The following is a 23,558-nucleotide window of genomic DNA, read 5'->3' on the forward strand; positions in this document are numbered from 1 at the left end:
ATATATATATATTCATAATTTGGTGTGTGTATAACTGTATGGGCGAGGAAGTGGCTGTGTGATTGACTGCATGGGTTAGTGAGAAGGTGTGTGAGTATCTCTATGAGTGACTACCTCAGTGTGTGAGTGGCTGTATGGTGCATTTGCCAGTGGCCATACTAGTGAGTGTGTAAGTACTGGTATTGTTCTGTGAATGTGTTTGAGGATAGGTGTGTGGGAGTGGGAGCATGAAAAGTTCTACAGTGGTGTGAGTGGAAGTGTTAGGGATTTTCTGGAGGATGTCATCAGTGATGTCACTGACCAAGTTGTGAGTGATATAATATGTGAGGTCATAAGCAGTGTATTACGGGGCCACGATTTATAGTTAGCTCAACTAACGATAACAGCTGAGTTTCCCTGGGTTTGTAAGAGTGGAATCTGAGCCTAACTATAACGTTCCTATACTATTTGTTTTTTTCAGTGAATTTCTAAGTTTTTTAAATTTATTTTCTTGACTATAACGTCCCTGTGACCTTTGATTTTTCAGTAAATTTCTATGGTTTAATTAGTAATGGCATTTGCAGAGTAGAGGAGAAAGGGGATGGGGCCTCTGATCAGCTCTCATGAATCCTTCTGTGTAGAACTTACAGAAAGTACCTGGAGGGCTTATTGGCCCCCATGGTCCCTCAACAAACAACAAGACTTACTTTTCTAACTAGTAGCGTGGCTAGTGATGACTTTGCAGAGTGGTGGAGAAAGGTATGACCTCCGAAAACCTCTAAGCAGACATTTTCACTAAGGACAACTTCAACTCTTTGAAGGTATAGTACGAAAATAACAGGGATTGACCAGTTGACTAGTTTTGTGGTTACCTGTATATAACACATACATTTGTTTGTTTTTAAACATACACAACCAGGTCCAGGTCATGATGAAAACCCCACGACTTCGGGGTTTGAAACACGTTGACCCTAACCTCTGGGACAAGACACCAGCAGTATGTTCTAGGAGAGATATCTCAGTAACATCACTCTCCATCTGACAACACTCTAAAATCCAGCGCCCAGAGCCTTACACACTGGCAGGAGATAATAGACATTAATGTGTAAAAATGTTATACTCTCTGCCTAGTAGTTATAATTCCAGTTAGGAACTGCTCTCATTTGTCAAATAAGCACAATGCTTTTTAGTTTGTAAAAACTTTTAATTGATGTCTTGCATTCTCAGTTATCACTGTTTGTAAATAAGTAGAACAAAAATCTGGTGCCCTTTATGAGGACATGATTTAAGTGCATCAAATATTTTTTGAATAAGATGAAGTAACAGTGAAATAAATGACACAGGCTTGTGAATTTTCAACATCGGCTTGTCTATTGTAAACAATTTTGGATTAGTAATGCAACTAGATAAAAAGTGTGTATTCTTTTTTTTCCAGAGTTTTATATAGCATGAATTTGACTCGAATTGGGTATCGGAGCGGCAGACCCGAGAGCAGAGGACGGCCCGGGACCAGAATCGATTCCCGGCGTGGCAGGTTTCTGGACCAGGGTCAGCGGACTTGATAATTCTCTCGCCTCGGTGCCCACTCTGATCAGCGATCACACTCGGCAACTCTGGGCATTAGCTTGCCTCATCTTCACTAACGGCCCCACCAGACCGGCGTGGATGCCTGGTCTCACCCTGGAGACACCCATTAAGGGACCATCTCTCAGGGAAGCCAGGAAGGGTTTCGCAGCGGTCGAAGCGCCTTGGGACCCTCCGGGTAAGTAGTGCGCTATATAAATGCCTATACATTTACATTTACATAGCAACAGTTACGTTACATGAGGACACACATTCATTTTTGTTAGGCACGTGGAGGTTAAGTGATTTGCCCAGAGTCCCAGGAAGTTTGGGGTTGTTACTAACACTCTGATCCAGATCCCCAGATCCGAGGTCGAGCGCCCTAGCCGTTAGACAACTCCTCTCCTCTACAAGACTATCAAATAAAGAATCACTTGCCTTATCAAACCAAGAGGTAGTATCCCTGTTTGGAGGCATACACCCACTCACAGATCCATAGTGCCACTCACAGACCCTGTCACAGACCCTCAAGGGTACTCACACACCCACTCACAGACCCACAGAGGTAGTCACACATTTATTCACAGAACCATACAGCCACTCACATAACCATTCGCCGACCCATACAGCCACTCGCTGACCTATGCAGCCACTCACAGACCCATTCTTAAGGTTTACAGGTTGCAGTAAGGTAATAAAATGTTATACAACATATAAATTCACAAACTAAAAGGGCTACAGTGGCGTTATAGTTAGGAAATAGAATTAAAAAACTTTAGAAATTCACTGAAAAATACAAAAATTGCTGGGACATTATAGTTAAGAAATAGAATCAAACAAGCATTTGCAAAGCAATCGGTCTTGCATTTGGGATAGTAGACCTATTGGCATTTTAAATGACAATGTCTTTAACCTGTGTGTTTTGGTTTAGAGTGGAGTGAATGTATGTGGTTTCGAGTGGAATCATGGGTTGATTTAGAAATGTTAGCTGTAGAATTGTGTGGGGTGGAATTGTGTGGTATGTAGTGTATTTGTATAGTGGAAATATGCGTTATGATGAATGGATGGGGTGGGAGCTGCACAGAATAGATAGCAAGGAAGACAGGGATAGGTAGTTTGTGCATGAAGTGGTGAATGAACTCCAGACAGAAAGAGTATGTGAGAAAGCGAAAACAATTAGACAGCAGACTACAGACACATAAAGGGGGAATGCCAGTGTATAGAGAAGACAGCACAGGAAGAGAAGGAGAGATTGGGCTGGTGAGATGGAAATCTTGGAAATGCATGAAAAGGAAAATATGCTCAAAGACCTAAAGTGAACCAATATGAGAGAGGTGGGAAAATTGTATGAGAGAAAGGTGAAGAAAAATGTGATTGCCTGTTTTCTGTGCCCCTGGTGTATAATTTGCTTACTGTGTCTGCTCTCCCTTTGTCCCTCTGTGCCCGCTTTGCCTCTGTTCTGGTCCCGCTTCCCACTGCCGCATCCCCTGCAGCCTCACCCCCCCTGCTCCCATTCGTTTGCCCCCCTCCCAGCTGCTCCTCCCTCCCACCTCCCCTTCTTATGGCGGCTACGCCGCTGGCGCGCTGAAGGTGTGCCAAGGCAAGACCGACTGTGCCTGTCCATGCCTGGACCACACCCAGTGCCAGAACCCCGGCCCCAGCAAACACCACAACGCCCGACTCCGCTATGATGCTAGCACCCTCCACACACTCAAACCGGACGAGAACACACCTTCTACCATGTCACCCCGGAGCACACCCAAGGACCATTCACCTGCCGGAACTGCAGCTTTACCAGCATCCGGCCCGCCAAACCACCAACCAAAGAATCCAACTACCTCAGATACAACCTCCTTAACACCCGCTCTGCCCGCAAACATGCCGTCAAACCCTGGGACCTTCTCGACTCTACCTCCCCAAACGTCGCCTTCCTGACGGAGACCTGGCTGAACCCCGCCTCAGCTCGCGACATCACCATAGCCATCTTGGAAGGCTACAAGATCACCCGCAGGGACCGAAGCAACGTGTAGGAGGAGGAATTACCATCGTCCATAGAAACACCCTCAATATCTCGACCAACACCGACAACACCCTCAGCACCGCCAAACACATGCACTTCCAGATCCACACCGATCCCAACACCACCCTTGTCTACAGACCCCCCAAACCCCGACCACAGTTCAGCAACTCCATCGCCGATTTCATCAGCACACACGCCCTCGCCTCCACGGACTACATCCTCCTCGGGGACCTGAACTTCCACCTCGAGAACAACAACAACACCAACTCCATCACCCAAATCGACAACCTCACCAACCTCGGACTCCGACAGCTCGTGACAACACCACCCCATGCTGTTGGCCCCATGCTTCACCTCAAGGCCCCACGTCTCCTTCAATCACACCCCCAAACCCCACTGAACCAACCACCACTGCATCTAATTCACCTTCAGGAAGTACACCACCCACCACTGCACCCAGCAGATGCCTCGACGCTGCTGGAGCAAAATCACTGAAGACCAGCTAACCACCACCCTTGCCCAGAGCCCAAACGTCGACCCCACAGACCCCGACAACCCCTGCCCGCAACCTCAGACAGTGGATCGAAGACTGAGCCAACACCTTTACCCCACTCAAGAAACCTTACAAACAGCCACACCAGCAAGAAAGACACCTGGTTCACCGAAGACCACCAGGCCTCCAAACGAACATGCCGAAAACTGGAGAAGAACTGGCTCTGCGAACAAACACTGGACAGCTACACAGCCCACAAGAACGTTACCCGCAGACACCATCAACTCATCAGAGCCGCCAAGAGGGCCTCATTTAAAGATCGCCTAGATAACTATGCACACAACAGCAAAGAGCTCTTCAACATCATGAAGGAACTCTCCAAACCCAGCTCCAACACCAATGATATCCAGCTTTTGCAAGACCTGTGTGACTCGCTGGCCACCTTCTTCCACTGCAAGATTGCCGACATCCACAACAGCTTCAATGCCACGACCGCCACGACAACCACCGCCCCCCACGATTACAACCTGCACCAACAGGCTTCTCTCCTGGACCAGCATCAACGACGAGGACACCAGCGAGATCATAAACACCATACACTCTGGATCACTGCTAGACCCATGCCCTCACCACATCTTCAACAAAGCCCGCACAGGCACCGCACCTCATCTCTGGAAAGTAATCAACATCTCCTTAGAGACTCCAACCTTCCCAGAAAGCTGGAAGCATGCCGAGATCAACGCCTTACTCAAGAAACACAAGGCAGACCCCAAGGACCTCAAGAACTTCCGACCCATCTCCCTGCTCCCAATCCTGGTGAAGGTCATCGAGAAAACCATCAACAAACAACTGACACGCTACCTCGAGGAGAACAAGATCCTGAACCCATTCCAATCCAGGTTCCAAAGCAACCACAGCACCGAAACTGCCCTCATCGCCACCACCGATGACATCACGACCGTGCTGGGTAATGGGGAAACAGCAGCCCTCATCCTTTTGGACCTGTCAGCCACCTTCGACACGGTCTGCCACCGTATATTACGAACACGCCTACACAACGCCGGGATCCAAGAGAAGGCCCTGGACTGTACCACATCCGTCCTCTGTGGCAGAACTTCAAATGCCACCAAAATCATTTGCGGGGTACCGCAGGACTCTTCCCTCAGCCCGATGCTGTTCAACATCTACATGGCACCCCTCGCCCACGTCGCCCGACAGCACCACCTCAACATCATCTTCTACGCCGACGACACCCAGCTGATCCTTTCTCTCACTAAAGACTCTCACACTGCCAAAACCAACCTGCAAGAAGGAATGAATGCCATCGCCGAATGGATGAGGAACAGCTGACTGAAGCTGAACTCGGACATGATGGAGGTCCTCTTCCTCGGCTCCACCCCTTTAGCCTGAGATGACTCCTGGTGGCTGACAACACTAGGAACAGCCACGACAACCACTGACCACACACGCAACCTAGGGGTTAACCTCAACTCCACCCTCTCCATGACGAAGCAGGTCAATGCCGTCTCCTCGTCCTGCTTCAACACCCTCCAAATGCTCCACAGGATCTTCAAGTGGATCCCCTTTGAGACGAGAAGAACAGTGGCACAGGCCCTCGTCACCAGTAGGCTGGACTATGGAAACGTTCTCTCCCTCACTTTCTCTTTTACCCTCTCTTTCTCTCTCTCCCTCTCTTTCTCTCTCTCTCACTCTCTTTCCCTCTTTCTGTCTCTCTCTCTCTCTTTCCCTTCTCTACCATTCTATCTCTTTCCCTCTCCCCTCTCTTTCTCTCTCTCTCTCCCCCTCTCTTTCTCTCTCTCTCTCTATCTCTCTTTTGCTCTCTCTCTCTGTCCTTTGATGAGCACATGACACACTTTCTTAACTAGAATACTGTCTTGCTGTCTGTGACTTACAGATTGTTCTGAGAAAACCCGGCATGACTCTTCAAAATAGTTTTTGGAGTTAATTTGAATAAAATGTTATGTTTGGTAATTCAAAGATGAATGTCTAATTCTACTTTTTCTGACCACACATCCATGTTGCGTGTTGTAATTGTGCAACATCATGCAAATTCTTTTGTTCATGATTTCGTAAAGTTGATGTAACATAACTTTGTCCAGGGGTGGGGGTGCCCGGGGCATGGCCCCGGGGAGGTGGGGTCCTGTGGGTGGTGGCGGTGGGTGTTGTGGCCCTCTTGGGTTTCCGAGCTGCATGATCAGTTGCTCCATGGTCTCTGTTGTTCTACAGGTGTGGCTCTGGGCTGGGCTCCCTTTTCTGCTGCAGGTTGTCGTCCGACTTTACACCAGGTAAGAGCAGGTGGTAAATCCCTGCTGCTAACACACCTTATCACCTGTTTTGTGATCTTATCGTCGATCTGGCTGGTCGTTCAGAATGTTGTGAAGTGGTGTTGTTGTGGCTTTTTGCAGGAGAACGCCTACTCTGCATATCATTAGCGATAATTGCTGGTGTCATCTGTGGAAATGTTTTCTGCTGCTGGTGTCGCAAGGAAACTGGTGATATCGAATGTTAGCACAAGCTTGTGAATGGGACCATGGATTTATCGCAATTTTGGCTGCGATAAAGTGCCTCTAGCTCGGCGATAAGTTCTTGAGAATATGCCCCTACATGTCTGTATCTTCCTTATAGGAAAGGTCCATGTTTCCCCAGAGAAACTTGCTTTTACTTTTAGTTCCAAGGTTGTTTAGCTGTGGGTTATGGCGCCCACCACTTATCGCTTCATCTACCTAAAGTTAGATTTAGGGAAAGGGTAAAAGTTAAATTACAGTAGGGGTTATAATAGAGGTTACAGCTAGGGATAGGGTCAGAACAGTGCTAGAATCTCATCTAGGTTTAGGAGTAATGTTATGTTCAGGGTGGGTTTTGAGGTTTAGGCTTCTGGCAATAAATATATACGGGTAACTAATAAAGTTATAGTATCAGCACCGTAGGCCATAAGTGGCTGCACCGGTATAGTAATTCTCAAGTAATGTCTTCATCCGTTATGCTCAAACTTTTTGTGACCCCACTGCTTAGAAGTCACAGTAATAATACAATTGTTCAAAATAAACAAGATGAAAAGAAGCATATAATTATATATGGGTCACTGCTGAGATTAGCTATATAGGGTTATTACTGAACAGTAGTTACACTTCCCAGGGCAGTTTAATAGTAGCAAATTGGGTGCGGGAGCACTGTGTGATTTTAGTTTTACCATGGGTAAAACTGGAATCAAGCCATGTGGTAATACTACCCATTTTTAGTTTTAACCTGTTTCCACACACAAAGACTTCCTGGTGGCGCTTGGAGAAATATGCATGGGAAAATACTCCAGGTCAGGGTTTAAATGAGGCTGGACTGCAGTCTTAAAACAAGCTGTAAACTGCAGTGAATAATGGATGGTGCTCATTTGATTAAATATGGAAGAATGAAAGGCTGATGGGCCCATCCCCCTATGAACCTTTGCCCGAAAATCAACACAGTTCCTTGCAGTGGATGCATTGGTCAGTTGAGGCATCAGACCCCATGCACCTTTTAGCCCACCAACAGGTTTTTTCACATTTGGCCAGGAGCAGTCTTAATTATTAAATTTTCAATTGAATCTTAGAAGTTTAGAAGCGTGCACTTACCAAAAGGTGCGTTATCAGCATACACTTTACTTGTAGTGACCATGATTCCAAAGAAAAAGAGAGCTGAAGAAAAATGACATGAATTTCCACCATTAACAAAATTAGCAATTTTTCAACTCTTATAATTTGTTGAGCTACTTAATTTTTTTATATCAAAATGCAGAATATTCAATTGCTAGATAGACTAAATGAATCCTTTAAAAAAATATTTAGATATATAAAAACATATTGTAAATAAAGTTACAATTTCCATAATCAATGTTTGGGAGCTTACAGGATTTCGAGTGAGCACATGGCACTTAGTAATTAGTCAAATATAGATGGGGGTGTTATTTTCACGCCAGCTTGTCCATATTATGAACATGAAGCTAAGACTAGATATTGACACTAGTAGGATACTATTAGAGAAGGTAAACTACATCACACATTCAGATATGGTTTGGAATAACTCACCATTGAGTATCTAGGTTGGTAGTGTCTCATCAGAGAGCGAGAGCAGCTACTGAGATTATCCCCATATGTGCTCGGACAGTGAAATGTCGTCTTTGAGGGTCTACAAAGTCTCAACCAGTTTACAAAGAAGGCTGTCTAGAGGGACTATTATAAAGAGGTGTGACAACATTACAATCCTTATCCCTGGGTAAGGTGGATTACGAGTTTATTTCCGGAATGTCCTTGGTATCATGTAGCAATGTTATTTCTATGGAGACTCGTATGATACACATACATGTTGTCTCAGTTTGAACCAAGCCATGTGCAACTGTACTTCCTCTACACCTCTTCCCAGTAGAGTACAATGTTCAGACAGGTCCTCAGGATGTGTATGAGGTTTCCACATGGTTGGACGTAATGCCAGCAATTTGTGTATGGGATTATTCCAATCTTATGTAACTTGATTTGGGTCCAATACCATTTATTTACAATCTTCAAGTAGCTGAACTTTAGCCTAGCTTTGTGTAGGTTTCTGTCATGTGTATTCAGGAGATGAGTCGACTCATCATCCAAAAATCATTTTGCCATGATAATTGTCCATACATTCCTTGTGAGTAGAGAGTATAATTCTTCGATATTTAAACTGCACAATCCTGATATTAGGATTTTATTGGTGTCCCACTTCACCAGGTAGTTATGCATGACTGAGGATGGTAGGGCAGGGACAGTTTTGCACAATTTCTTATCAAGCATACAAAAAAGTGATGTATGGGTGCTAGAAACAATCCCAGTTGTAGTTACTTCAGGATGCATCCTAGTCCACTGGTCTTTGCGTTAGGGCTAGTGATCCTGAGGCCTTACGTCGGTGTTTTGAGTGTGTGGTTGGAGAGGCCAGCCACCTGAATACTAAAGGTGCAGACCATAAGGAGCAACCCAGTATTCTGTCATGTCCTTCAGGCTAGTCCTGTCATGTATGCCTCTTTTTACATACATTGTTCCAACCACACGAAAATGACGATTCTGAACAGGTGACCTGTTGCCTCGTAGCTTGCTCCTGTCTCTTCAATACCAGCCTCCTAGTATTCTATCATAATTCCTGTACTAGACATATATAAACATGTCCTCAGGCACGGCATAATTAATCTGTATAAGGGTCACCACTTTTTCAGCCTTGGCCAACAGCCAGCTGTGCATGATCACATTTGTTTGGAATTTATTTTATTTTTTTTTCAAAACATATTGATTCTAGAAGAAACCCTGGAGTGACCACTCTAAAATATAAAACCCATATTCCCCCATGCAATTTAAAGGAGAATTCCTTTCAAGCTGACACAGGGTCCTGCATGCTGAATCTTCAACATGCAGCAGTCTGACTTCCCTTGTGGTGTGTCATCCTTGAAGAAGAGATGGGGCCTCCATTCTCTACCATCAGATGGGGGGATGATTCTTCCCTAGGGTATTCTTGGCTATACACACATATACATGCTACATCTGCATATCTATGTTAGGTACACTTGGGAAAATTACTTAGGGCGAGCATTATAGGAGTATGCAAATACTACTGTTTTATCTGAATTGTGTATGTTCATCTTCTAAGCACTATGGTAGAAATGTATCTATATTAGTACATGCAATCTCTTTTGTATGCTTCTGTCTCCTAATTGTCCCAGGAAATATGTTTTACACAAGACTGACGCTGGACCAATAAATACTTATTGAAATGTCCTAATCGCCGTCATGTGTATTTTCTGAGAATAAGCGAGGATGAGTGACTGAGCGAAAAATACTGTACTGTTTTTCACAATCCCTGGTGAATCAGGGTTGTCATGTTCAGTGGTTGCCAACATTGACCTAAATCACTGGGAAATATAGGGTGGTGGTAGTGGCACTATAGAGCTAGCTGGTCTAACAGCTGATATATCCTGTGGGGATGTTGGGAAGACCAAGCCCACAGTTTAGTTCATCCAAAACACACAGGTTCTGGGGATTCCTAGGAACTACACGACATTGCGCCACCAGCGTTGGTTTATTTCTTACATTAAAAGTAAAATCTGAGTAGTTTAGTCATGCTTTCTCAGAAACACCCTACTCACACTTTTCAAAGACATTTGAAGTGGAAAGTGTAATCTGCCTCAACTGAGCAGATATACAGGGGCCGATTCACAGAACTAACTCAAGACAAAATCATAAACGTACTACTTTTGGTATTCACGGAAGGCATTTAGTAGTCTTAAGTTAGGATTTTGTCTTAAATTTCGATTTTGTCCTAAGTTAGGATTTTATCTTCAGTTAGGATATTGTCTAAAGTTAAACTTAAGACAAACTTAAGTTAAACTTAAGTGTAACTTAAGACAAAATCCTAACTTAAGACAAAATCCTAACTTAAGACTACTAAATGCCTCTGTGAACACCAAAATTAGTAAGTGTATGACTTTGTCTTAAGTTAGTTCTGTGAATCAGCCCCACCCTGTGTATTGGCTGAAAGTTTTAACATGCTTGTAAGGATAAAAGGTTCCCACATTGTGCAAAACCCTAATTACTAAAACCAGTAATCTTGTCATGATAATGACTGAGTCCATGAGTGGTGGTTCAGGGATGGGAAAAAAGAAGTTGCTGCTGCGATCAACATTACAGAGAACTGTAGAAATGCAGTAACTCTTAAGTTTAAAGAACATGGTGTACCCCCAATAGGAGGCTTCATGTTGGAGGCACATAAAGTGGTCTGATCAGAGGTATTCCATTCTTGGGTTCAGTTCTTGCCTATAGATCCACAGACTAAAATGTTCCACACATACATTGTAGTTGAACAGCCAGACGAATATATTCTATATGAAGACATTGATGTCCTGTTAACTTACCAGCAACACAGAAACTTGTTTAAAGATGCCCTCCCACATACAGTATCTGTCGTAAGACTTGACCACTCAGCATAGAAGGAGCGACCTGGCTAGTGTTAGCAATGTATACTCCATATCCTGAGATAGATGCACTACTAGTGGATGAAGTCTGTAGAATATGCAAAGACGTAGTCCGACTATACAGACACATTTGCATAATTATGCAAAGATTAACACTCTAACCTGCGAGAAATGCTCCAGTTGGTCCGCATCAGACCACACCTGCAATGAACCCACAGCCACAAGAATCAGTGATGGGGAAATTTCCGTCCAAATGAGAGCAAATTCCGTTCTGGATAGCGCAAAAAAGTGCGCAGTTGAAAGCATTATTCCCCATACAGGTCCTCAGGAAAAACATAGAATGCTAACCATTTGCTTGCCAATGGGGATGGTTCCCTCAATCGAGGATTGTGCCACTTGGAAGTAATCTCTGCTGCTGTATACATCATAATACACATTGCGCTTTCCATAGCAGTCGTTTCAAAAGTATTGAAACAGATACAGAATGAGTATGGGGCAGGACTAGCCCTGGATTTGGGTATGAAACTTATGGGTAATTTTGCCCAAGTTTCTGCAATCATGCTGAGCAACATAAATGGAGATGCATGAACAGAGGCTGTACACCACCGCCTAAGGGAACTCGTTCCAGTAGATAAGGAGTGAGAGTTACAAAAAATTATCAAAGAAACCTATATTACATTAGGTAGAGATAGTTTGGAAGCCAAACCATGGAAGCCACAAATGGTGGGTAGTCCCAACAAGGACAGCTCGAAGCAAGCACCCTATTCTTCTAAAAAGAAATGGGATTACAAACAATCTAAAAATAAAAATACAGAAAAGAATTCACAATCAAGGGGTGGGTCTCCCCAACGGAGTCCTCTGAGAAAAAGTATAACCTTAATAACATGACAAAATTAGGAGACCTGACAGGTATCAGGACACTAATACATGTTCCTTTCATTCCTTCCAGGGTTTATAAAAAAACTCAGAGAGGGATGGGCAATCAGAACAAAAGCATGAAGATCGACCAAAGAAAAAAAGGGAAACACATCATAATCCAGATTACTTTATCAAGCAGGCAGAGCAACCTAAAGCAATCCCTCAATTCAAAAAGAAGAAAGTAGGTGGCTTAAAATTAGACATGCTCAGGTTACTGAGGACTCAGCTTCTGAACAGGGAATAGGCTCTGACAATGCTGGATAGAGCGGCAGAAGTAACAATAGCTCACCAGAACCTGAAGGATTTTCTTGTGACAGCAGAATTGATTGAACATATCACAGTAGAAACACCTGATATAAGAGTTAGTGTCCCCATAGACTGTATGAAATTACACTACAAATAGGGGGGGGGGACATCTCAAAAAAAGTTAAAGTTCTCTTTTGGGAGAACTTAACATATGAATATAACATCCTGTTAGCAGAAAAAGATTGGCTGCCACAATTTGTGCCAAAAGGGAAAGGCGTTACTTTGCCTTCTATCTCTGACCTCGTTCAAGAATCTTTCAAGCATTCATATGCACAGGAGTATGCTCTAGCGCTAGCTCCAGAATTATACCACAACAATGTAGGGTGGGACGTGAGGTCTACCCACCACGAAATCCCATTAAAATCTAATGCAAATCCACAGAGACAGTACCCTATTAAAAATAATGCAAAAAGACAGGTCAAAGAAATCTTAGACCAACTTGAATACCAAGGTGTGATTGAGACTTGCACTTTCTCCATGAACAATCCTTTGTTTCCTGTAATGAAACCAGACAACCCATATTGTCTAGTTTTAGATTACTGACATATAAACACATGCACATGAACATTGCAGTTCAAAATTAAGATAGTGCTGCATTAATGAATAAAATTGCATAGATGAAATGTAAAACAATATTAGATCTCTCAAATGGATTCCACTGCCAAACTATAGCTCCATATAGCAGATACTGGACCGCATTCTCTGCCCTCGGCACTCAGGGAAATTTTTGTAGTTTGCTCCAAGGGTATAAGAACAGCCCAGGGCTATTCTCGGCAATAGTGTCAGATTTATTACAAACATGCGATGAGGAGGCAGTGTCCTATGTCGATGACATCTGTTAGATCTGGGGTCTGTAGTTGGCAGAGGTAAGTACCTTTTTCCAAGTAGGGACCCTTACTTCTAGTCAGGGTAAGGGGGATACACACTGTTGATAACCCCTGCTCACCACCTGGGTAGCTTGGCACAAGCAAACAGGCTTATCCCCAAGGCAATGGGTAAAGTACTTGTACAAACACTCACAGTCATATAATGAAACATCACAAAAGGACACTACACAAGTTATTTATAAAAAATATAAATCACTTTATCCGGATTAGGCAGAGTCAACACGACATCAAACACACATGTAAAAAATAGATTCTCTCTCAATAAGGGATTGTCAATAAAGAGGTTCACTGTAGCAATGATGTTTTGTGTAGAAAAAGTTCCCTTTCCGAAAACGTACTGGTAGGAATAAAAACTCCGGTAGGCTCAGTATGGCTGAGCCCTTGTTGCTTGCATGGGGAAAGTGCCTTCAGAAAATGCGAATGCGGTGATCCTCAACAATTACGCTCCTTGGTGTAGGGAGTAACTGTAAAATTGGTGCCCTTGACAACAAAATGCCCCGTAGCACACAATATACTACTCATCTGCTCCTCTTTAGAATAAGAATTCACCCTAGCAAATGCACAGGCATACGCCAGTCACCAAAAAGGATGCTGTCCTTATATACTGCTTTCACTGTACTTTAAATAAAGAGGGTGCTGACCTTTATATTGCCCCCGCTACACTTGGTCCATAAAAAGAAAAGGACACGGTCCTTCCCTGCTGTACTGAAGTCACCCAGTCATGAATGAGAACAGGTCTTGGTGGCCCGCAACCCAAACCAGGCAGTGGCCCGCTTAGCGGCTCTGGCCCTTCAGCCCGATTGTTACCTTGGGGGGTTGCTTTTTATTCTGGCACCTCTAATCCCAGCTCCACACAGCTACCAGGTCCTTGGACGGCCCCGTCAAGCTCCTCTCACTCCTCTGCGACAAGCGATGGCTTCCTGACTCGACACAAGTCTCCTGGTTGCTAGGCAATGGCCTGCTGCCTCTCATAGGCACCGACTGGGCATGAGTACATGCCCACAACAATGCCTCGCAGCTGATCTGGTTGCGACTTGGTCACTCCCTATACACCACCTCGCAGCTGCTCTTGTTGTGGTGCGGTCTTTCTCACCACACTGCCTCACATCTGATCACGTCGGCAGCACGAACTTGTGCTGGTGGTGATGAAAGCTAGAACACAGTCTATGGGAACACAGAGAATTACCGCTTCTTCTTGAAGGGCTAGTAATCTTGACAATCGGGGGCCGGTTGGGAAGAAATATTGGCCCTCAGAGCACTGCTTTAATCTTGGCCGACGGTGGTTTAATAAACATGCATCACTATTGGGCAAAGCATTCTCCCCGCAGGTCGTCAGCTGTGTGCTGGTTTGCACACAACGTTAAAGGCACAATCCTGGGGCAGATATGTAAGCAAACTACCTAGGCAATTAACATTACTTGTCTATTTAATAATAGATGAGCGATCAACAAATTCCAAGGCGGAAAGCTACAGTCTTTATTATCAATACATAAAGCAAAATATAAAACTTAAAAACAAGTAAATCAATCAAAGGCTAAAAAATTCATTTGGCGAACAATACACAATTTATCAGTTATTAAACACAATAAACAAAAGATTAAAAATAAATGTGGCACAGAGGTAAGAGTATCAACGCGCGTTTCGGCGAACCAGCGCCTTCTTCAGGACAAGCCACTTAGTAACCTAAATGTTAAACAAACATATAATAAAAAATTAAACATTAGGCTAACAATTAATTTATTTGGCTACATATACATACAAAATTACAATATGTATATTAATCTTATAACACAATAATGTTTATGACACAATAAAGCTGTTAAAAAATACCACAAGGAATTTGTCTACTGACTCATATAAGGACAAGTGAGACTCAAAAACAATGTGAGTCTTATAGTGCATGGACTTCTCTGCTAATAATGAAAAGGATAGAATTCAATCACTCACGCTTTTAACTTAGGGAGGGAAACTGATGATAACCTACACCAAAACCAGTAATCTGTTTTTGAATGGAAAATGACTATAAAAAAGGGGAGATAGAAGCTCTGCAAATCCAAGAGCACAGGCCTATACTAAATGAGCTTCAAAAAAGCAATAGAAACAGCAGCAACACTTTGCTCAAAAAAGAGATATCCTTAAAACTCAGTTTAAAAAAAACGGGCAGCCAGAGTTGATACTTCTCAGCATTTATTGCTAATACTTACTTTAAATTTCAAGATGTGGAACCTCTAACACTTCTTCTTACTTCAATTTAATATATGGAATATATGTTTCTGGTAATAGGATATATTCACTGTTCTGTTTCTGTCAATAATAGAAAATAGGAAGGCATTGCAAAATTAATACGTAAGTATCGCCATGCACATAGCAATAAATATTGCTCCTTTTTCATGATTCTATATTCACAGTGCTTAAACAAGAGTATGACAAGAGCGATAGTGTCGCATTGAAGATAGAACCTCCTGATCAATATGTTTAACTTAATATCTTATCATTGGGGCAAGGATATAAACTCCTAGGCAAAATGTACATCTAGTAACTCCTTACAATCACAATCAAACATGATTAGAAATAAGAGCTGTTGCGTACCTAGTTCCTTGTTGCTAGACACATAGCCCTCAAAGGTCACAGTCGTTTAAACAGATTCGCCAAGGGCTATAAAGAGCACGTAAATGGAAAAAAAGGGATATCCGTAAATATGAAACGGTACTGACACGAATACATGCTCAATGATCGCAACATTAATTGGAGTCATAATGCTCCTATAACCCACCTTCGTTAGATTTATCGCTGGGTAATTAGATTGAGGGCGTGCGATCAGGCTTAATTGGGAACATGGATAATGATTGGTAGATAAAATACAGCTCGTTGTCTGATGTACAAAATCCGTCAAGGACAGCAATAAACGGGATCTGTGAATAAGTATGGCAACACATGTAATCACATATTGAGAAAAGCGGAAAGATGTGCAATAAAAAGAAACTAAATGCTAAATAGATTTACCTAATAATCAGTATAATCTTGTTTCGCCTCCGTGCTTATTCTCATAGGTATAAAGCGCGGTACTGTGGAATAATAAGCAGAAACGAAAAAAACAGTGACCAAAAAATGTTTTCAGTCTTTAAAAAATACCATTAGAAGGCAACAAATTCAACTAAAATCGCCTGACAAAGAAAAAGTCACACGATTGCCATAAATACAACTAGGACACATTTAAACTATAGAGCCCTCTCCTGAAGCAACATGTCATTGAAATAAGTGACAATGCTAGAAGATATCCAAACATACCTGCATCGAAATTGCTGAATACATGAACACGGAGACTAACAGTAAAAGCATGGCGTCTGACGTCAGGATACGACGTGTAGGTGGTAGAAGATCACCAATACCTCCATGACTAAGCCTTTAAATATTTTCAGTACGATACGTGGATGCCATGACCAACTATCACATGATCGCCCGCAATACCAGTGCGCGATTCTCGACATAGAAACGGAAAGAAGACTAAATAGCCGCCCGTGTCTTGGGAGGAAGGCTGAATAACAGTCCGTATCTCGAGATGAAAACAAACACTCCGATACTAGAGAAGGTTCCAAAATAATTAAAAATTTGCAAACATTCGTGACAAGAATTTTCAATTCTATTAAGGACACGGAGGCGAGGATTATGCTTTCTCGATTTCTTTACTACAAACAGCAGCCAATAGGAACACAGTAAAGAAACGAAAAACTACAAATCCCATGAGCACTTAGGCAACCATAGAGAGCATATCCCTGTATAAAGAACCATAGAGGGCAAGACTTCCTCTTTATTTGCCCAGTAAAATAAATAAGTCAATGAAAAGTCAATTCACATGTACCGAAGAGCAGCCTGGAGGAAACATCCGAAGGCAACAGGAGAACGGTCATCAGGCGACTTCCCAAGAAAAACCAAGGAGCAGGAGACTGGAGCAGGCAGAACTCCACAGATCCAGAATCCAAAAAAACGGAACCAAGGCAGGAGAAAACTGAAGGATCTCACTTCTGATCAGAACCTAAAAGAAAATCAGAGCCGTAATACACCATCCCAGTACCATAAGGCAAAACACAAAGGGTAGGGAAAAAGTGCAAGAAAACATGTCACAATGCCATAGTAATGTGATAAATACATGATACATGCAGTAAACTACATTTGGGTGGGATAATCCTCGCCTCCGTGTCCTTAATAGAATTGAAAATTCTTGTCACGAATGTTTGCAAATTTTCAGTTCTATGGCAGGACAGGAGGCTCAGATTATGCTTGTTCAAAGCTGATCCACCACAACAGAAGCAATATCCACAATGGGTTTGAAATAATACGTTTTAATCACAGTATCGGAAGACCAACCAGCGGCCTTCATAATGTCCATCAAACTCACACCAACAGTAAAAGCCTTAGAGGCCATGGCACCCTGAGCGGAATGAGCTCCGAAAATGGAGATATCAATTCCAGCCTCAGACATAAGCCAACGTACCCAACGGGCCTGGGTATCCGGCGCCACAGGCTTAAAAGGCTTCTGCAAAGCAATCAGCAACTGACCAGACAAAACCTCATAATCCTTTATGCATTGGACCACACATAACTGTGGATTCTGAGGAAAAGCTGTATATGTCACAGAAGACATGTTACTTTTGGTGCGCCGGGAAATTGTAAAAGTGACCCCGTCCGGAGAAAACGAACGCCCCGCGAGGTCCGATGCTCGTACATCTGAAATGCGTTTACAAGACACCAAACAAAGGAGCATCGTCAACTTTACTGAAAGTTGCTTACGAGACAAGGAAGAGTTGGGAGGCCAAGCCTCCAGAAAATGTAAGACAATGGAGACATCCCAAAGCGCCACATACTTTGGACAAGGCGGTTTAACCAGCCGAACGCCACAAAGCAATTCAGAAATCAAGGGATGCTCCCCAATAGGCTTCCGGTCAACAAAATCGTGGCCCGCAGAAACAGCGGAGCGAAAGGAATTGACTGTCCTATAAGCAGAACCAGAAGACGCTATGGAGGCAAGAAAATTAACTACTAAAGTAACATCCGCTGAAGCGGGATCCAAGTTCCCTTCAGAACACCAACCACACCATAGTCGCCAAGCTGATGCATAACGCCTGTGCGTGTTGGGGGCCCAAGCCTCACCAATAAATCGTGTAGCGTATCCAGATAAGCCAGGGACTTTCCAGCGTTCCCCGAAAGGTGCCACGCAACCAGCCAGAGCTGACCTGACAGAACCATAGGATGTGGGTGGAGCAGAGGATCCAACAATAAGTTCCACTTCTGTGGAAGCAGGAACGGCGTTGAGCAACTCATCTCCAGAAGATCCGGAAACCATGCCTGAGCCCTCCAAAGAGGAGCTATCAGAATGACCTTCGACTGGAAGTGCTTTGTTCGTGCCAGGACTCACGGAACCATCGCAAATGGGGGAAACGCATAGAAAAGATGAGGGGGCAAAGTCTGGAAAAAGGCATCCGTGGCCAGAGCCTCCGGATCCGGACGCCAGCTGTAAAACCTGGGCAACTGGGCATTGAGGCGAGAGGCGAAAAGATCGATCCAAGGCCGACCCCAGAGGCGAGACAGGTTCCGAAACACACGGAGATGAAGCCGCCAATCGCTGAAATCCAGCAGATGACGAGAGTTCCAATCGGCCACCTGATTCTGGCGACCCGGGAGTTACTCTGCAATAACAGTGATCTTCCTCTGAAGGCAGAAGTGCCAGAAGTCCTTCGCAATTTCGGGCAAGAGCTTCAACCTCGTCCCTCCCAGTTTGTTCACATACCTCACCGCAGAGATGTTGTCCATGCGGAGCAGTATGCAACAGCTGGTGGCCTGAGGAGCAAGACTGCGGATCGCAAACGATCCCGCCAGGAGCTCCAGACAATTGATGTGAAGACTCAGTTCGTCTTGTGACCAACAGACGCCCGTTGTCACTGACCCGCACCGGGCTCCCCAGCCCCAAAGACTCGCATCCGATTCCAGCACTACATCCGGAGTCAAACCGAACAGGGCCTTCCTGTTCCAAGCCTCCATGTGGTTGAGCCACCACATCATCTCCGCCTTTGCGTTTGGTGACAGAGGAACAAGATTGGAATAGCGAAGACCCTTCTGCAAGTGCCTGATCTTGAGATGTTGCAGGGCCCGATAATGCAAGGGACCCGGAAAGATCGCTTGAATGGATGAAGCCAACAGTCCGACAATCCGAGCGATCGATCGTAAGGGGACACTCTGTTTGGGCAACAGTAATGTCAACTCCCTCTTGATAGACCTGACTTTCTGGGAGGGCAAGAGCAGTTGACAAGAGACCGAGTCGACTAGGAAACCCAGGAACTCAATTGACTGAGAAGGATGTAAAAGAGATTTTTGAGGTTTCACCAGAAACCCTAGAGACTGCAAGAGTTTGACCGTCCATGCTAAGTGGGTCTGCAGTTGGACAGGACACTGAACCATCAACAAAATGTCATCTAGATGCATGATCAGACGCACCCCGCGTGCTCTCAGCGATTCCATGACTGGTCTCAGGAGCTTCGTGAAGCACCACGGAGTGGAGAAGAGACAAAAGGGGAGAACCATGTACTCGAACCACGTCCCCAACCATTGGAATTGAAGGAAACGGCGATGAGGCGGAAAGATGGGGATGGACAGGTAAGCGTCCTTCAAATCGAGTCGAACCATCCAGTCGCCTTTGCGAAGGAGATCCCTAAGAAGATGGATGCCCTCCATCTTGAAGTGGCGATAGACCACTCCGTTGTTGAACTCTTTGAGGTTGAGCACCAGGCGAGAACCTCCCCCTTTCTTCTCCACCAGGAACACATTGCTGACGAACCCCTGAGGATGCAGAGAAGTCCGCACAATGGCTCCCTTTGTCAGAACCCTAGAGACTGCAAGAGTTCGACCGTCCATGCTAAGTGGGTCTGCAGTTGGACAGGACACTGAACCATCAACAAAATGTCATCTAGATGCATGATCAGACGCACCCCGCGTGCTCTCAGCGATTCCATGACTGGTCTCAGGAGCTTCGTGAAGCACCACGGAGTGGAGAAGAGACAAAAGGGGAGAACCATGTACTCGAACCACGTCCCCAACCATTGGAATTGAAGGAAACGGCGATGAGGCGGAAAGATGGGGATGGACAGGTAAGCGTCCTTCAAATCGAGGCGAACCATCCAGTCGCCTTTGCGAAGGAGATCCCTAAGAAGATGGATGCCCTCCATCTTGAAGTGGCGATAGACCACTCCGTTGTTGAACTCTTTGAGGTTGAGCACCAGGCGAGAACCTCCCCCTTTCTTCTCCACCAGGAACACATTGCTGACGAACCCCTGAGGATGCAGAGAAGTCCGCACAATGGCTCCCTTTGTCAGAAGGGACTCAATTTCTGTGGAGACGACGGCCTGATCTCGTTGGGAAAAAACAAGGGGAGAAGGGGCGAGAGGTTGATGGGGAGGATCGTAAAACTCTATGTGGTAACCTTGAACTGCCTGTAACACCCATGCATCGCTGGAGATTGTACGCCAATTGGGAAGGAAAAATTGCACTCTGCCCCCCAGGACAACTGAATCGAAAGGAATTAGGCTCACCTGTGTTTGCGAAATCTTGACGTCCTCCCTGTTGTCCGCCATATCCGCCTTTAGAGGCCTGCCCACGGCTTTTGCGGGAGGGGTAGAAATTGGTTTTGGAACCGGAATAGGAAGACTGCTGACCTCCTCCCTGCTGGGACTGACTGCCACGTTGCTGGCCTGAACCACGGCCGAAAGAAACGTCCCTTGGAGCGTCCGGCCCTGCCAAAAACCAGGCGGAACGCCCTGCGTAGCGAAGATTGCGCCTTATCCAGGCCACTGAACGTAGAGACAAAGTTCGTCAGCTCCTTGAGGAATGGTTGACCAAACAGAAGGCCCTGGGCAAGGGGCCCTGACTCCGAAAAAGCCAGTTCCGTTAAACGTGGGTCCATTTTAAGAAGAATGGAACGGCGACGCTCCGGTGAAAGAGCAGAATTCGCATTTCCCAACTGGCAAATAGCCCGTTGGGCCCAACCAATCAGCTCAACCGGGTCGATGCCAGAAGCAGACCCCTGAGCCTGGTAACCTAAGTCCAGAATTTAAGTGAGTGGACCAAGGAGATCTAACAATTTATCCTGGCACAGACGCCAGGATCTATCAATGCCCTTCTTGGGGTCTTTCGTGAACTTTTTAAGGTAGGTAAGGATTGTGGGATCTACCTCAGGAGTCTCTGAGAGTTTGTCCTCCAAATCCAGGCGAGGACACTCAGACCGAAGACGAGAACGCACCTCCTGGTCAAAAGATTCCCGAATATGTGCTTGGACATACTCTGCTACCTCAGGAGCCGGGAGCCAGGACTTCGAATTCGGATGGACTATGTCAGTAGGCTCAAAGGTAAGCACCGGGGGATGCGCCGATGCGTCAACAAAATGCTCCTTCCTCGACTTCTTAGCGGGAGGAGCAGAGGGACCAGAAGAGGAGGACGAGGAAGAGGTATCTTCAGTATCCGGGGTAGAGGGCATAGCCTTCTTAGAACCACTGGAGCTAGACAAAGATTTGGCCAATTTCACAAAGTCCGATTTGTGTGGATTCCATGGGGATTTAGAAGAGAGCTTGGCAGACGCAGAAGAAGGAATCCATGTTGCTCCGCATAGTCCGTCAGATGACGCTTCAACGGCCCAATGGCACGGACCAGCGCTGAATTTACAGAATGTTGCACCCCTTGGACAAGTGCATCAACTAAATTGTATTCAAAGGAGTCTTCAGGCTCCTCGTCGTAATAGTAAGCGTCTTCCTCCTCATAACCAGCCATGATAAATATACTGAGGCTGAAAGGAGAGACAGACAAAGGCCCACACAGGAAAAAAGGAACAGGACACAGAAGTGACCCAGTCAGGTGGAGTGACAACCCCTCAGCAAGCCAACTATGAAGAGCTACACGCTCCCCACAAGAATTGGTAGAAAGTGGAGAGACAGGCTTGCATAAAGCCACTCTAGGCAATGCTTCTATCTATTATCCAACCCCAACTCTGAATAAGAAAGGGTGTCAATGGGGAACACTCCGGCAGGCAGTGGGCACAGGCTGAGAAGATTGCCGCCTCTAGCATGTCAGAAATCCGTGAGGGACACGGAAAATTAAACAAAGGGCTGTCGCGCATGCGCAGACTCCCTCCTGCAATATACGGAAATAGAGCGACGCGCGACTGTAGCGCGCGACCACTCGAGTCCCCAGTCCCACTCCACAGGCGACGCGGGCACAAAGCGCCCGAGCACAACGAGAGGCGAACCCGCGCTCTCACAGCACATACGGCGAAACGAGAAGCCGAAACAAGCACAGCGCAATGAGCGAAGCAGCGGCAAGGCAGACGCTGAAGGCGGCGAAACTTGAAGCGCCACAAGCAGTCAAGCGCAAGGAGCACGCACAAGGCAAGCACAAAGCAAGCAATATAAGAAGTACAATTGTCAAATATAAAGAAGGAAAAATGACTTAACTGGCTGTGAAGCAGCAAAGAAAGAGGAAGTCTTGCCCTCTATGGTTCTTTATATAGGGATATGCTCTCTATGGTTGCCTAAGTGCTCATGGGATTTGTAGTTTTTCGTTTCTTTACTGTGTTCTTATTAGCTGCTGTTTGTAGTAAAGAAATCGAGAAAGCATAATCTGAGCCTCCTGTCCTGCCATAGAATTATTGCCCATCCATTCTTTATATGTACAATGCCTAGTGCATATTTCACTACGCGTTAGACAAACATGTGTTCATTCTCAATCTAAAAGGAAAATTGCAATACACAACAAAAACTTAAGTATTAAAATCTATCCTGTTTTAAAAGAAACCAGAATTATAAAATTATATAGATAACAGTGGAAGGAAGGGGAAGCAGATATCTACACTCCTATTTCCTATCTATATAGATGACATATTTAAATGACATTGGGGCATATTATCAAGGGGGTTTATCTCTGCTTTTTTGGCTTTAGAAGCCAAGAAAGCGGAGATAAAATTATCTCCCTATTACCTAGCTGTCGCTAACACCAGTTAGCGACAGCTAGTAGGAGATAGCGACCATCTTGTGCCCCGCTTTGAATGTCAGTGATATTTATCACTAATGGCATGCAAAGTGGGCGTGTCAAGATGTTAGCGACTGGAAACAGTCGCTAACATCGCTATCTCCTATTACCAACTTATGGAGATATTCGCACTAAGAGCGAATATCTCCAAAAGCTAACACCTGCCCCTGAGCAGTTCTTAGTCATGTTATCCAATGGTAGGTGGATAACATGGCTAAGAGCATTAGCTCGGTAATGCATGAATATCGCTGACTTTTCAGCGATATTCATGCATTTCGGCCGATTTTTATCGCTTAGGAGATAAACCTTGATAATAGCAAGGTTCCTAAGCGATAAAAATCGCCGCAGCTC

General features: G+C 44.9%; 1 long non-coding RNA gene across 1 annotated transcript in view; it reads right to left on the reverse strand.

Annotated features, from left to right (window-relative positions):
* LOC147701287 (uncharacterized) overlaps positions 1-23,558 on the reverse strand; it is a 270,034-nt gene that overhangs the window by 122,120 nt on the left and 124,356 nt on the right. Inside the window, exon 2 of the long non-coding RNA XR_015297169.1 lies at positions 7,682-7,744. This is a non-coding gene — a long non-coding RNA (uncharacterized LOC147701287). The remainder of the gene's footprint in view (positions 1-7,681; positions 7,745-23,558) is intronic.

Source organism: Lissotriton vulgaris, chromosome 7, assembly GCF_964263255.1.
Source record: "Lissotriton vulgaris chromosome 7, aLisVul1.2, whole genome shotgun sequence".
NCBI classification, from domain to species: domain Eukaryota; kingdom Metazoa; phylum Chordata; class Amphibia; order Caudata; family Salamandridae; genus Lissotriton; species Lissotriton vulgaris.